Source organism: Ambystoma mexicanum, chromosome 1q, assembly GCF_040938575.1.
Source record: "Ambystoma mexicanum isolate Mex_15411 chromosome 1q, UKY_AmexF1_1, whole genome shotgun sequence".
NCBI classification, from domain to species: Eukaryota; Metazoa; Chordata; class Amphibia; order Caudata; family Ambystomatidae; genus Ambystoma; species Ambystoma mexicanum.
This window is the reverse complement of record NC_090922.1, coordinates 142,361,414-142,377,197: the sequence shown is the minus strand read 5'-3', so window position 1 is coordinate 142,377,197 and position 15,784 is coordinate 142,361,414. Positions and strand designations below refer to the sequence as shown.

General features: G+C 47.3%; 1 protein-coding gene across 2 annotated transcripts in view; it reads right to left on the bottom strand.

Annotated features, from left to right (window-relative positions):
* The window catches only part of USP10 (ubiquitin specific peptidase 10), a 943,776-nt gene that overhangs the window by 200,716 nt on the left and 727,276 nt on the right, over positions 1 to 15,784 (bottom strand). The window lies entirely within an intron of this gene.

Sequence of the window (15,784 nt, the reverse complement as noted above, 5' to 3'; positions counted from 1 at the left end):
TTTTTTCCTTCTCTTTTCTTTATATGGCAATTAAGTTGTGAATATAGAAGTAACGGAATACGGGAAGAGAATGGGAACCTAGGTCCGAACGGGGATGGAAGGCGCTGCCGCATAGTATTGTCTCGACCAGTGCAGGAAAGAAGTGGAGATAAAACAGAATTTTTTGTTTTTAGGAGTCTTGTGTAATGAATAGACTCGGAAGATAGTAGCAAATTATTTTTCTTGTGTGCATAACTTTTCTTAAAAAATTTTTTTTTTAAGAGGTCAGCCCAAAAGGTGCTCAGGAAAGGGGAGCGGGGAGAGCAAGTGGGGGAGAAGAATACGACAGTGTAATCCAGGGAAGGGCGGGGATGTAAATAGAAGAGCAGTGTTAAGTTAATTGTGTCAGTATGTCTAAGAGTATATGTAAATATGTCCTGTGTTAAATTGTTCAAATTCTACTTTATCTATATATATGCTGGAGTCGAAAAGGTGTAAGTGAAAAGTTCTTTAAATTGTGACATTACAAGTTGCTTATTAAGAGGTTGTAAGGTAAACATAAGTGTTTTTTATACTTTATTTTGGCACACATACAAGAGTGAAACAGGGAGTTATGGGGGGAGATGCACCCTTAGCCCATATTTGCCAGCAGCTCCCCCTGTACAGCGAGAAAATCCAAAAGTATCATGACCAGTGGCTCACTGAGATAAAGGGGGAGGGATCGTCCCAAGTGTGGCCAGAAGGAGAATCATTCGACAAAAGAATATTAGATCTTGTGACAACCCACTTGTTAGCAAAGTACCAGGGAACGCAACTTCAAAATAGACTAGAAGTGCGGGATCTCTGGAGGATGCTTGAAGAAACATCCCCAGTGAGTGGTGCAGACAAGGAAGCACCGTCTGAAATGGCACTGGCCTCTGCAAAGGGGGGGGGAGTGGACGGGGTAAATGTGATGAAAACGGGAGACGAAGAACTCACTAGGCTTTACCCACTGTTAATTAGGCCCGCTGCGGGGTACAGTGACCCATCTTATTTGCCTGCGACAAACGCACCCTCCACTCCGGAATCGACAGCCCCGCCTCCATATGACCCTAGAGGGTTGTTCTGTCCCACGTGCGCCCCACCAGTAAACGTTGCACGCCTAACAAATGATTTAGAGAGACAACTCGCTACCACACAAATGGAACTTGCATGGTTGAGAGCACTATGTGACAGGGGCCAAATCTTGCCTGGGGGAGGGGAGCCGCCATCCGTCCCGGCAGTTGGGCCATCACCACTCCCGTCCAGGGACCATCTAGCCAGCCGGAAGACGAGTGGAAATCGTGGATAAGAAAGGACAAGAGGTAGCCAAGCAAGTGAGGAGCAGGGAAGTGTAGAATCAGACAGGGAAATAGATGAGGTGTGGAGTGATCTAGATGAATACGAGGAAGGAGTGGCGGCGGCAGGAATGCCACTACCATTACAAGAAGAGCAGGAAGATGGGGCAGTACGGGCTGGGGAGGCTCTGAAGTAGGTTGGGAAACATGTCATTGAGTAAAGCGAAAGGAGTAAAGGTAAGTAAGAAAAGGAGCAAAACGAAATTGCAAATGCCCCTCATTCACAAGGGAGCAGGGAGGTCCCATTGCATACCATGGGCACAGATGGACAAGAACAATTTGTTGAAGTCATTGCCCCCACTTCCGGGAGGGGCAGGAAAGTAGATATATTCTTTTAAAAAACATACTGCAGGGGTCCCGCTGGCTTTAGGGGACGTGAAGAGTTTGTTGGTGTCCGCTGTGGGAGACCCAGCAGACAGAGTGTGGGTGAAGGCTGGTTTCCCGGGAGTGACGACAAATTGTGACCGCCATGATGGATCAGCATTTAACAATGTAAAGGCTCAAGTATGGAATGCACTGCGGAGGACCTTCCCTGTCAACCCAGATTTACATTTGGTGATGCAATGCACCATGGGGGACGAGGAAGAGGCTGCACAGTACATTCTCCGGGTGCAGAACCTGTGGAGATCGGAGACGGCCACAGCATGGGACCAATCAACCTCCCTTTTCTACTTTATAATCAAAAAAAGCCTCCTGAGGGAGGTACAGAAGGCCCTAGATAAAATTGCCGGGATGGAAGCCAAAGGATGGCCTGAAATTCAGAGCATTATAGTACACCACTGTAGGAGGATCAAAGAAAGAGAAATGGAAATTGCACAGAGGAGGTTGGCAGACGAGGCCAAACTTGTACAAAATAAGCTGGTGAAGGTCACTGCAGTAACAGCGGCCCTGCCTACTGACAGGGAGACGGAGAGGAGGGGTCAGGAGGTTCACTGGCAAGGATGGCAGCAACCTGGTCCGCAAACGGACAGAATAATGGGCTGGCGAGGAGCAATACGAGGGACCCCAATGGCAGGGAAGGCCTGGTAGAGGACGAGGTGGGTAAAGGGGACAGAGGTGGGTTTGGATGACCAGGACCTCGGGGAGGGGCCAAGGGACATGTTGGAATTGCAGGAGATGGGGACATTTTTTGAGGGAATGCCGCGCCCCACCTATGGGATATTATTAAGGGTCCCTCATCCGGGCAGTCCATATGGATTACTGATGGATGGTCATGGGCAACAGGAGCAATATTATTATAATTTTGAACAAGGAACACAACCAATTCAGCAGGGGCCACAAGCACCACAACAGGGCATGCAACCACAATTAGCAAGTCAAAACACCATGGGAAACACCCACACAAATCTTTTCGCTACTACAGTGAACAGCGCGCCAGCGCCATTCCGTGGAACAGCCATGAGCGGGGAAAGCGTTTTTTCTGTCCTGGGAACAAATACCTAGCCAGACATGGACAGTCCACAGAAAGCACTTGCATGTCTAGTCCTATCGACTACCCTACGTCCAGACGAGGAACCACTGGTGGGGGCAGAGATAGGAAACAAACAGTTCATGTTTATGGTGGATTCAGAAGCGGAAAAATCATGCCTTGTGGAAGGCCGGTTTCCACTATCGGGGCAAAATTTGCAAACGCTGGGATTCTCGGGGGCAATTTTGAATGTTCCCTGCACAAAAGATTTGGATAGAATGGTGGGAGGAAAAACGGTGCGGGCACCCCTGTTATACCCCGAAGACTCGCCCATAAATTTGCTAGGGAGATACCACCTTAGTAAGCTTAATATGACCATCTCCTTTACAGAGCGAGGGATAGTGTGCTCCACTCTGGGGGTATGTCCACTAAAAGCAATGCTAATGATCAGTACCATGACAAATGAAGCAGCAGTAAGGGGAGTGCCCAAAGATGTTGATATGTTCATTTATGGGCTACAGGTACTAGCTAGAGTTGTGCCTGAAATAACGCGAAAAGAATGGAGAGTACCATCAGATTAAATTTTTCGCCCAGTGGTAAACCCAGAAATTGTGCCTGGTACCATTCTCTCAATTGACCTACAAGGGGTGCAATTATCAGCTAAAACTATTGTGGCAATAGGACTGGACACGAATGGGTGAGAGTGGAGAACAGTGTTGTGTATAGACCCAAACATAGTGATGTGTGATCCTACTGATGAAGAGCTGTTCAGTGACACTGATGGGGAGATAATCATGGAAATGTGTGTGCCCTGCGACATAATGATTCAACATAGAGAAGTAAATAACCCCCTCATGGCCAGTGTCGGTGCACCACTTTCAATTTTTGATTAAGACATGAAACAAGTACTGCCGAATTTAAGGACAACAGGGCCCCACAATGTAGCACTCTTACAGGAAGTAACGCCCATAAAAATAAAACCCGGTGCAGTGCCACCCAGAGTAAAACAATACCCACTGTCTAGGGACGCGGAAGAAGGTATAATATAGATAATAAATGCACTACTACAACAGGGCATTATCGTGCCATCAAATTCACTGTGCAACACGGCTATCCGATCAAAAAAAGCGAAGGGCGGGGCTTGGAGGATGATACAGGACCTAGCCCACTTAATGATGTCATACAGAAGGAGTTCCCCCTAGAGCCAAATCCTGCATCCATTTTGTGCAGTGTCCCAAAAGAGGCCACGTGCTTCACAGTGGTGGACCTGAAGAATGCTTTTTTCTCAGTGCCCCCGACCCCAGTTCCCAATACCTAACAGCATTCACCCGGGGGGGTGGGGTGGTATGAACATTGCAGATTGCCCCAAGGTTAATGCGAGAGCCCTAGCATTTTTAACAGAATTTTGGACAAAGACCTTGGCAATATTGATGTAAGAAGCACAATAATGCAATATGTAGACGACCCTTTAGTTTGCAGTGAAAGCGAAGACCAATGTAGAGCAGATTCAATAACATTGTTGAATTTACTAGCAACAAAAGGGTACAAGGCAGACAGGGGAAAATTGCAGTACGGCCTGGCAGAAGTGTTGTATCTGGGGCAGTTAATATCCAAGGACGGTAAGAGAATAATACCAGACAGAGAAGCAGCAATACGCGCAACACTAATGCCCAAAACTGTAAAGGAGATGCAAAAATTTCTCACCATATACAACTGTTGCCATGCGTGGATACTGGATTACGCAGTATACATGCACACCCTTCTCCAGGCACTGAAAGAGGCTCAAAAGGACAGTGCCCCCATAAAATGGACACAGGAGATCGCACAATTCCTTAAATTAAAAGACATCATTGTAACGGCACCCGTCCTAGCGATACCAGATTATGATCAGGAGTTTTATCTGTTCTCCCACTGCAATGCTGCAATGGCACGCTAATGACAGCATTACTCGCACAAAAAACATCCCTAGGCCACAAGCCATTGGCCTATTACAGCGGCACATTGGACTCTGTAATGCAAGCGTACTTTGCGTGCATACAAGCCCTCGCAGCAGCCGCCTTCGCAATAGAACAAAGCGCCACCATAGTAATGGGATGTTCAGTGACGCTATTTGGCGAACACTCTTTGTTTGCCATATTAGAAAGATCACATTCCACACTCGTCACGCAGAGAGCCACTGCATATGAAATCATCTCAAGCCCAAACATACAGGTTGAATGCTGTAAGACTGTAAACCCAGCCACGTTCATCACAGAACCCTGCACAGTAGAAGAAATCTAAGTTCATGACTACGCCACATATGAGGGAGAAGGTGACTATATTCCTAAAGCCAGTGAAAATGCCCTAGAAGGAGGTGAGGTGTACTTAATGGACGGGTCAGCGTCCATTGATTACGAGACCAGAGTAAAACACATATGGGAAGAAGTGGTGAGAATAGATGGAGGTGATAGTGCAGAAATGCCTCCCTTTACATTTTTCAGCACGGGCGGCAGAATTTATAGCCCCAATTGAAGCATTACACACAGCCAAAGGATGCTCAGTGACAATATACTCTGACTCGGCATACGTGACAACGACGGTGTACTCCAGCCTGTCACGATGGCGAATAAGATGATTCAGGAGAGCAGATGGGTCTCCAGTACTGCATGCACACTTGTTGAATGACCTTACTGAAGCACTGGCAGCGCCATCAGTAGAGGCTTTAGTGAAATGCCAGGCCCACAGGAATAACACTGACGCCATCTAAATCGGAAACGCAGAAGCGGACGCGAAGGAAGCCGCATACTTTTTAACGCTCCCCAAGCAGTAGAATGTGTAGTAAAAACAACACGCAAAACGACAAGGAAGAGGGGTATAACTCCACGCCAATGATGCAAATAGAATTACAGAAGCGTGCCCCAATGGAACAGGAAATATAGGTAGAGAGGGGATGTAAACAGTCAACCACAGACGACCTCTGGCGTCAAGAAATGACAGGGAAAGTGGTGATGCCAGTAGAATTATTGCACGTGGACTTCCAACAGCTTCATTTCCCTGCACACGTTACGAAACGCATAGCAACACATATCCAGGAGGAATGGTTTGTTCCAAACATCCAATAACACCTTGCAAAATTAATAATGGAATGCATTACATGTCAAACAGAGTTCGAGGGTGACTCTTAGGATGCTGCGTGGAACACTGCCACACCCAAAAGGACCATTCCGCGAGTTACACATTGACTATGCCGACATGGGCGAAAGGTGCAATGAAGCAAGATTGTGGTAGTGTGCACCTTTTCACGTTGGGTGGAAGCAGGACCTTGTGCACACCGGGACGCCAAATGCGCTGCAAAGTTCTTGGTAAGGGAAGTTTTCCCTAGGTGGGGAATTTGCAATGTAACACGTTCAGACAATGGCACTCATTTTGTAAATGACCTTTTCAAGGAGGTGACGTTATTGCTAGGTGTAAAATACAAGCTGTGTTCGATTTATCACCCGCAGGCTAACAGAATGGTCGAGAAGATAGCCTCAAGCGCAGACTCTTCAAATTGTAGCACGCTCTAAAAAAGAATTGTGTGTACTGGTTGCCCCTAGCACTGTTTCAACTCAGAACGCGGCCTAGTAAAGACCATAATTTGTCCCAGCACGAGATAGTGACGGGAAGGCGCATTCAAATGCCATTATCTCCAGTAAGGAGGTCGTCAGACGCTCACAGAGCTGCTATAGTGCTGGGGGACGAGTGCAAGGAATATCTCACCCAACTGACACGAGCTGTGCGTACTATAGCCAAACCAATAGCACCCCCAATAACACGAGACAGTGAAACAGACACAAACACCCCAGCAGCAGACAGTCCGACGCTGCAGTTAATGCACAGTGAAAGTGTATATGTGCGCAGTTTCGTGCGGAGATGGAACTCTCCAAGATTCCACGGCCCTTACGAGGTAGTGTATTGCACACCTTCTGCAGTAAAGGTTAAGGGCCTGAAATACTGGATACACCTCACAGACGTAAGAAAAGCACACAATAGCACACCGCCCCATGGGGAACAGCCACAAGAGCAGGAAAGTGCAGTGCCATAATAAAAAAGGTACTGATAAACCACTGAGTAAATAATGGAGAAAAGTGGAAAATGTAATGCAAAATTTTGTTACAGTATTACTAAGAGTATATGATGTTGAAAAATGGTATAATAAATGTAGTGACCCTTTTCCCTCTCCCCTTCCTCCATCCCCTCCCCCTCCCATTGGTTCTTAACTAAATGCAAATACATTGCCTGTTGAGGAGATAAAAGATAGTATATGATTTATCTGTGTGTACTTAACCCATTCATATCTCCACTTCAGGTGGAAACAAGGCGGAAAGGAGGGCCCTCACTAACAGCACTAAAAATGTAGATAGCAGTAGGGAAGAAGTTAGTGCTACTAGAGCTTATAGTTACAAGTGCGGGCTATACTTTGTAGCCATTGTTTTTTCTGTAATGTATTGTTTTTGGGTGATACTGGAGTCTCATTTCTATATTGGGCGATATAAAAAGGGGGGTAAAACTAATACAAGATGGATCGAGCCTCATTTGGAATGGGTTTAAAGTAATATGGGCCCACAATGCCTCTGCAAATATTAATCTCACCACTGTGCACAAAAACCAAACTGTCAAAACCCCAAATCTTACATATGCTGCTATGTGTTATGATGTTGACGAAGTATCGAATAACTATAACGTTGACACTCCAACGTTTGATGTAGTGGCATCATCATATATACACAACCAGGGACCCTACCTCAGATGGCGAGATTCTGCACTTTAAGCCCCATGTCTCAACCCCAGAACCATATCCAACCTCTCAGTCCTGGCAGAGCGATCGTGAACACAATGAGGAAACATGGACAGACATTTTTCCTATATGATATCAGAGGGTGAAAATGGTATATAATGGTTTGGCGGGCAAATAAAAGACGTAAAAGGGGGGCGGAACGTAAAAGGTACGATGCGTACCATGGCCTGAGATTAGATGCTGTAGAAGACCTCCGCCACCCTGACCAATCCAATAAATAGTATTCAAATATGAGTGCCATGGCTAAACTGACGACCAACGAAAGTTATTACGTCTGCTCTCTGATACCCCATGCCTCTGGAACGCCATAAGTTCTCATACCCCAAGCAACGCCTTTGTCGGATGCCCAGTGTCTTGTTCATTTAGCCCTCTGTAGGATTCGGAGTACCTTCCAGGCACACACCGTAACAGTACAAATGCTGCAGAACGAGAAAACATGTAACTGCAAATCTCAAGGAGTACTCTGCGTGAAAGAGCCATTTATCATCAGAGGGACAATGTTCGTTGAAAACAAGTGGCAGGAAGAGACAATCGCATGTAAATCAAAGCACTGCGAGAACTGTCGGAAGACAAATTTAAATGGGTCGAACGAACATGCACTCAACATGGTCCCAACACTTCGCCAAACTGACCTGGGTGATAGCCCTTGAAAAAATAATCAAGATACAATGAGAAATACAGCATGAACTTTGCTTTCATGGAGAAGGGAAGGTGTCCATGGGCTCAAACAAACACTGCAACAAAACACTCATCCTCCCAGACATAAAGAAAGGCGCAGCAGCACTAATGGACACTTACTGGGTATGCGGCAAGCAAGCGTACCTGCACCTCCCACCGTCATGGAGAGGTACTTGCGACATGGCCACGTTGCATTCAGCCCCGATCGTGATCCCAGAAAGCCATGTGCAGGGGGGAAGGGTGCCAATCGAAATGTCTCCAGCACCCCAGCAAGCAACTTAAGAGCTCCCCACATACAACATCCTGTCGGAAGATATGTTGCAGGAAAGAGTGTCCTGCAAGAGGCGATCGTCAAACTATAGCTCAAGTAAGTCATCAGACCTCCTGGCAGAAATCCCGGACCAATACAGACTCTTTAACACTGCAGAAACCTTCTTCGCCTCCCTTGTGCAAAGTATCCAGGCGCGAGCAAATGCCAAATGGCTTCAAATCATCCACTGGGAGCTAACCCAGCTGGCCAACGACACAGAAGAGGGATTCAACATTATCAAAGTGGAACTTGAGCCCTGCAGTTGATGACAATGCAAAACCGGTACGTCCTAGACCTCTGCACAGCAATGGATGGCGGTGTTTACCGAAAAATCGGGAGTGCATGTTGTACATTCGTACCTTCTGCTAATGCTGACAACAGAACTTTATCACACGTGATGATATTAACAGTGCACAACCTTGGTGAAAGAATGAAGAAAAAAGGGGGATCCAACTCAGAAACTGGTTCAATGACATTTTTGACTGGGTCACTTCATGGTTCGGAACTATGATGAAAATATTTGTTCCACTTAGTTTTCCTGTTACAGATTTTTTGTGTGTGCCAGGTAGGGGTTTGATGTTGCGTAAAATCAATGCCTAGTTCTGCAATGATGATGGTGACAATGGGCAAACCGACAAAAGGTGCAAACTATGAAGGATGCTCAAATGCAGACCGCGGAGCCTAGCAACTCTAAATATCGTATGACTGCAGTATATCGTAACCCAGGGGACAGGGTGGATAGCTTGTATCACACCACAATCAAAGAACCCCAAGAGTTGCAATGGTATAAGGAGGTGTGGGTGGATCTGGACAGGGATGGGGGTATATACATGGCATGCACCCTTGATGAATATGCTAGAAGGGGCCAAAATATTCGAGGCGTTTGTAGAGCATGGATGCCAATAAAAGGAACACCTGCTTGGGATGAAGCGGTGCTGGAGGCGGAGCACTACAGGAATGCTAATACTAAACAGTAGTTTGTTACTTTAAATGTAACAAAATGGGGGAATGTAAGGAAGGAGGGGGTAGGTTTTGCCCCCCCATACATTCTATGCGGAAAGGAACCACCTGCTCTTACACTAGTGGAGGGACACCTTCTGTGGCCTCAGGGGATAAGTCCCTGGCACATACAGAGGTGGGGCTATTGCAAGATACATTTGAACACCATCCATTTTGTGTACCTCCGACTCCCTCTTTGGACTAGGCCGCATTTTGGTATCTGTGAAGCCTTCTCTCCTCTCAGCAGCGCCGCACACAGCGAGCACGGACAGTCCCACCTTTCTCTCCTGTGCCTCCCAGTTCCATTTCTCATGGCTGCTCCAGCACAAATTGTTGCAAGCAAACAGTGTATTCTTTTCATCCTTCCTCTGAGATCACTGCCCTATGTGTGACCGGCTGGAATCATGGCATGTGGCTCATCTATCTCAACAAACCCACTCCTGCACCTCTCACCCCCACTGCTGGTAAATTACTGCTTGTTCACCGCTGTGCCCCTCCAAAGCTATTCTTTTGATGTAGCAGAAGTGTGACCCTTGCTTGCTGACCACCCTAGAGTGCCCCCAATAAAACCAAACTCCTGTCACGGTACATTCTGTCCTAAACTAACATGTGTCACTCCATCCCCTACCACTCGGATGTTCCAGACCCAACAGCTATTAATCCCGCCGCCCCATATGTCACGTGGAGGGCAAGACCCCCACACCCTTCACCTCACCAATGATCTGAAGCGCGATAAAGTGAATACAAGTGTACAATTTATAGGCATCTCTTAAATACCAAGGTGTAGTAATGGTCATTATTTACTGTATGTCTTGTGATGGTATGTAGATTAGTTAGCCAGTACCAGCCGCCTCTCCCGGACCCAACCAGACCTTCACCTCGCACGGACCTGCCCAGATGAACCACGTGATGCTCGACATCCCACCAAGCCACCAACCAATCCCGTGGAGCCGGCCCCTACAGCACCATACTTAAACCCATTCCTTCACAAATCAAAATGTAACTTGTAGACTGTATTGAAAATGTCACTGATGACGCTGTAACCCTTTAAAATGTATTGTATTTGTATTGTAGGCCAGAGCGCTCGCAAGGCAGCAGAGTTCTATGGATGCTGAATCTTATATAAAGACTTTGTTGCCTCTCACAACCAATCTCCTGGGTCTCATTCCCTACTGGGATGTGTCCATTATTCTGAGTCTTATTTGTGATGTGGGGAGTGAGCACTTTCACCCTCTCTACCAGCTGCCACAGAGACAAAGAATTGGTTAGTCTTTCTCAGTGGCTTTGTCTTCTGAAGGTAGTAAATTACTGCCCTTCTCACATCCAGTGCGTGGAGGCTTCTTTCTGCCATGTTAGTGGGGTTTTGAAAGAAAGTGGGAAGTTTGATTGACTCACACAGAACTTCAAGATGAATTTATACGCAAAGCATGGTGTATTCAAAACCACCTTCTCTTTGTGAATACTCACAAAGAGATCTTGAACCGAAAGGGCCTGCAGTTCAGTAACCTTCCTTATTGAATTAATGGCCACTAAGAAGGCAGTGAGGGCCTTAAGGCTAGCCTTGCGCATGGGCTCAAAGGGAGGCCCCATTAGTCTGGTAAGGACAACATTCAAGTTCCATCCGGGAGTTGGGTTGGAAATTGGGGGATTAAGTCTTCACTCCTTACATGAAGGTCTTAATGACAGCAATCTTCCACCATGAAACCTTGCTCTGGGATGTGGTGTACGTAGAGAGAGTGGCCAGGTCCACCTTTAAGGAATTGAAAACGAATCCTAAGTTTAATAGGTGAGTTAGATAAAGGACAATATCTTCAGGGGAGCAGTCAATGGGATTGGCGTTTTTGGTATTGCACCAGATAAAGCGCTTCCACTTGTTGAAGTGGCAATGTCTGGTGTTGGGTTTTCATGCATCTCTGAGGGAGTTGAAGGTTCCCACACTCTATGATTTCAGGAGCCAAGCTGCTAAGTTGAGTGTTTGGGGGCCTGGATGCAGTGTTTCTCCCTTTCCTGAGACAGCATTTTGTACGGACGCATGCACCCTTTTTTTAGTTTGGTCTTTTATATTGTGTCACCCGTCAGCCGCCACTTTGTCCCTGAAAATACACTAACAGTACACTTTGAAGCGACATTTAACTTTTGAATCTCAAATGTGGTCAATGCACCTTTCAGCTGCTAGTGTGCCTTTCGACTGTGGATAAAGGTATGTGCGTACAAAGCTTTAAGTCACCTTAGGTAACCACTGACACCACATTTGAAACCATTTTATCTTTGTTCATAAAAAGACAACTCAGGAAAACAAACTGCCACGTGTGGCATTCTGTCTCATACACGATGTGAATATTCCCTGCAATCAGGGTGGGAATTTTCAATCATTTAGCAGCAGTTAGACCAGGTATCCTTTTAATTTTGGGCAATTTTCACTAGTCCCAATGCAGTGGGAAGGCTCCAAGCAGCATTCACTCAAAGGCCCTCTTAAGATTCCAACCACATGTTTTGCTGAAGGGAGTCCACAAGTTATTCTCTATTATTATTAGTTATTTACTCACTCACAAATTTTCCACGGAAACAATTTATCTGATAAAACTTTCTAATTTATATCTTTGAGGTGCTTTAAGGCACTTGTATTTCCAAGGCAAAAGGGTTCTGACCCCCATCAAAATCTCTCAGCCTAGTGAACACAGGGGCACAATTTAATCTTCAGTTCGCTTTCCCTTCTCAAAGAATGGATCTGCAAAATTACAAGAAAACTGTTTAAAACCTGCAGGCCTCAAGGCTTAAACATTTTGCCAGAAGACAAACACGAGGCGCGTTTAATTTGGTCTTCTGCATGTTGCCTAAAACTGACAAATCTCTGTAGGTTTCAACAGTAAAACCTTAAAGGACAGGGCCTGACCTGCTGGCTATATAAGAGTACTTTGCCTATATTAGCAGCACACTGAAGGAGCCAGTCATCTACTCTACAAAAGTCTTCACAGAAAATGGCGAGCACTGGAGACAGAAGGTCGGAGGTTGTGAATAAAATGGTGAAAGGAGTCGACCGCACTTGATTTTACCAGCAACTGTTGTACAACTGCATCCTAATAATGCTCCCAGCCTAAACAACCGCACGCAATGTGCTTCCTGAGAGAAAAGTCCTAGCTAACAAAGATGTCAACGTGCTCTCCACCAGCACCATCTAACACAAGCGCAACTTCTATTAAGAGAGCACCAGTCAACAAAGATCTTGTTGACAGCACAGGTGGCCAGGCAAGACAAGAAATAGGCAGCTTTTGAAGATTCAGTCTTTTAGGCTTTTGGCCACTCCATGATCAACTATCAGACAGGGATCATTGGTACACTTGCCAATCTGTGTACTGCGCCATGCATCAAATCTGACACTATCAATGCAGATTCAGACATTGCTGCCAACATTAGTATTTGAACTCATATCTCTGCAATTGCCTGTGGGTATACAAGCGCCAGTTGCCCCTACCCTCTAGCCCCCCCCTTCACTGGCAGTCCTATCACAGACACATTTCCTTACCTTATGTTAAGTTAATGTTTTTATACTGTGCCAAATTACCACTATAGTAGTTTCAAAGCACCTAGAATGGTCTATGGAGTGGCACAAAAAGGGAGGGATGCAGCGGAGAATGAATGTTTTGTGATAGCTTGGGTGAGTGCTAGTCCTGCTTGGTACACCACAGTTCCGCAAAGGGAGGAGGCAGAGATGTGGTAATTGAGTTGTATCTCCAAGGCTGATTTGGAGAATTTTAAGTTAGTACACCAAGTAATGTTGAATGCATGAGGAGCTTGAGTGTGCCATCAGGCAATCCTGAGAGGTTGCTGACTTATTTGCCTGGGCTTCCTTATATGTTGTACCACAGATCAAGAATGTTCATTCTTTGACTGCCAAGAAATTATAAGTTACTCACCGTAGTGACTAACGTACTCTTAGTCCATAGTCCCCTTTCCTCCATACTGTATGGGCGTCCCTTCCAAGGGACAGGAGACAGAACCTTTTTCAACAGAAAAAAACCTTCTTCCCCTTTAAATTTAAAGGCGCGTGGGATGCGGCCCAGGCAGCATGCGCTGCCCTGACTCCACCCTCCGGCGCCACACCTCCGTCCCCATTGACATGTCAACAATACATTTAACATTGCCTAATGACACCAGTATTATTAGGGGGGAGGTTGGTGGGATGTATGGAGGTAAGGGGACTATGGACTAAGAGTACGTTAGTCACTACGGTGAGTAACTTATAATTACTCTTACGTCCCGTCCCCTTTCCTCCATACTGTATGGGCGATTACAACTGATTGTAGCCCCAGGGTGGAGAGGAGACCCTCCTTAAGCAAATAGGTTCCTGAGAACTGCCTGTCCAAAAGCCGGCATCCAAACAATAATGCTTGCAGAAAGCCCTGTGTATGACTTGCCAAGGGACATGGCGCTGGAATGCGATGGCCGTTGCCTTGGCCCTGACAGCATGGGCATGCATGTTGGCCGGGAGCTGCTTGTGCTGGCCCTCATATGCTTCCTTGATGGCAGAGACCATCCAGCGGGATATGGAAGCCTTAGCGGCCTGATAGCCTGGTCTTGAGCCTCCGAAAGTGACAAACGGGGCGTCCGATTTGCTGAAGCCCTTGGACCTGTCCAAGTAGAATTTCAGGGCACGCCTGCCATCCAGGCAGTGCAGCCCTCTGTGCTTCGTCCGTGGGATCGGGAAAAAACATAGGAAGTACTATTTCCTCGTAAAAGTGGAAAGCAGAAGGAACCTTGGACAGAAATGCCAGGTGTGTCCACAAGACTACTTTGTCCTTGTGAAAGGTAGTATATGGTTCTGAGGCAACCAGCGCCTGGATTTCGCTGACTCTACAAGCTGAGGTGAGGATGACTAATAAGGCCGTCTTGATGGTGACCAGCCTGATGTCCACGGGCGCCATTGGCTCAAACGGTTTGTGCGCAAGAGCGCCCAAGACTATGTTAAGGTCCCACACAGGGTGCAGTCTCTTGACGGACGGGTAGAGTCTTGCAAGTCCCATCAGATGTTTCTTGATGATAGGATTGGAGGAGGAGAAGATGCCTTCCTCCGAGTTCCTGTAGGCCACAATAGCTGTGAGGTATGTGCAGTAGGTGTCCAGTTGCACACCCGAGTGGGCGAGGTGCGCCGAGAAGGAGAGCGCGTCGTCCAAGGTGCACGCCAGGGGGTCGATTCCCTTGGAGTCTGACCAGTGGCAGAATCTGGTCCATTTGCTTTTATACTGGGCCTGGGTAGCCTTGGTCCTGGCCCCCTGTATGATCTCCAGATTGGCCTGTGAGAGGCTGAGGTGCAGCAGCGTTACCTGCTCAGGTACCATGCTGTGAGGGCTAGTTTCTCTGGCGCAGGGTGGATGACTCTGCCCCCCTGCTGTGCCAGAAGATGTGCTGGACCCGTCTGAAGGTGAACCGGGGCACCTCCGAGAGACCGAGCAGCTCCGAAAACCATGGCCTAGCCGGCCACCATGGAGCTGTTAGAATGATGAGGAGTTGGCGAGACTCCTTGATTTTGAAAATTACTCTGAATCAGAGGCGTGGGAGGAAATACGTAGGCTTTCATGCCGGTCCACTAGAGGTGAAATGCGTCGCCCAGAGACCCGGGGCCCTGACCTTGCCAGGATGCAAACTGGGGACACTTCTTGTTGTGCCAGGTGGCAAAGAGATCCAACTAGGGGTGACCCCACATGTTGAAGATCTCCTGAATAACAAGGCCGTTTAGCTGGCACTCAATTGTCTGCTCCCAGGCTGCTGAGCCTGTCCACTTCCAGGATGGATTCCCCCGGGAGGTGGACTGCCGTGAGGTAAATGTTTTCCAGGGCCCACTCCCAAATGCTGATCGCCAGTCAGCACAGAGGAGGGGACCTGGTGCCTCCCTGCTTGTTGACGTAGTACATGCTGGCATGCTGGTAGAGTTGTCCGTCTGTATGAGGACTGCCTTGCCCCTGAGAAGTGGTAGGTATGCCCTGAGCGCCGGCCAGATGGCGTTCAACTCTAGCCAATTGATGTGGTATTCCTGCTCCTGTCGAATCCAGGTGCCCTGGACAGAGATCGTCCAGGGTGGCTCCCAGCCCTCGAGAGAGGAATCCGTGGTGACGGTGGCCTGGGGAGCGGGCGTTCAAAAGGGCTTGCCCATCTGTAGGTTAAGTCTCTGGACCACCAAGTTGGGTCCGGATAGAGAGATGGAGGAACGTTGATCATCTCGG